Here is a 401-nt window from a genome sequence, read left to right on the forward strand (position 1 = left end):
AATTCCCCGGTTAATGCAATAGGTGTCGCCTCTGTTCCGGCTGTGCGGTCAAAGGCTGGCCTGGAGGCGAGCTAAGTGCGTGAGAGGGTCACTCGCAGACGGCCAATGCAATTGTCTTCCTTCGTGGCTCTTTTTTAACCTGCTCATCCACTTCGCGACTACATGATATTATCTGATCATTATATTGATTCATGTTTCCATTTTCTCATTATCTTGTTCTCGACGCTTGAGGAGATTTGTTTGTGTGATGAAATGTATTTTTTTGAGAATATTTTTCTTAAATTTTTTAAAGAACTCGACTTTCCACTCATGTGAAGTCGACAATGGACAACTTCAACACAGTACGAGAAGTTATTCAAAGTTAAGTTCTTCGTTTGATGTTTTGCTGCGGCTTGGGGTTA

The sequence above is a fragment of the Penaeus monodon genome, chromosome 29 (genome assembly GCF_015228065.2).
Source record: "Penaeus monodon isolate SGIC_2016 chromosome 29, NSTDA_Pmon_1, whole genome shotgun sequence".
Classification (NCBI taxonomy): Eukaryota; Metazoa; Arthropoda; class Malacostraca; order Decapoda; family Penaeidae; genus Penaeus; species Penaeus monodon.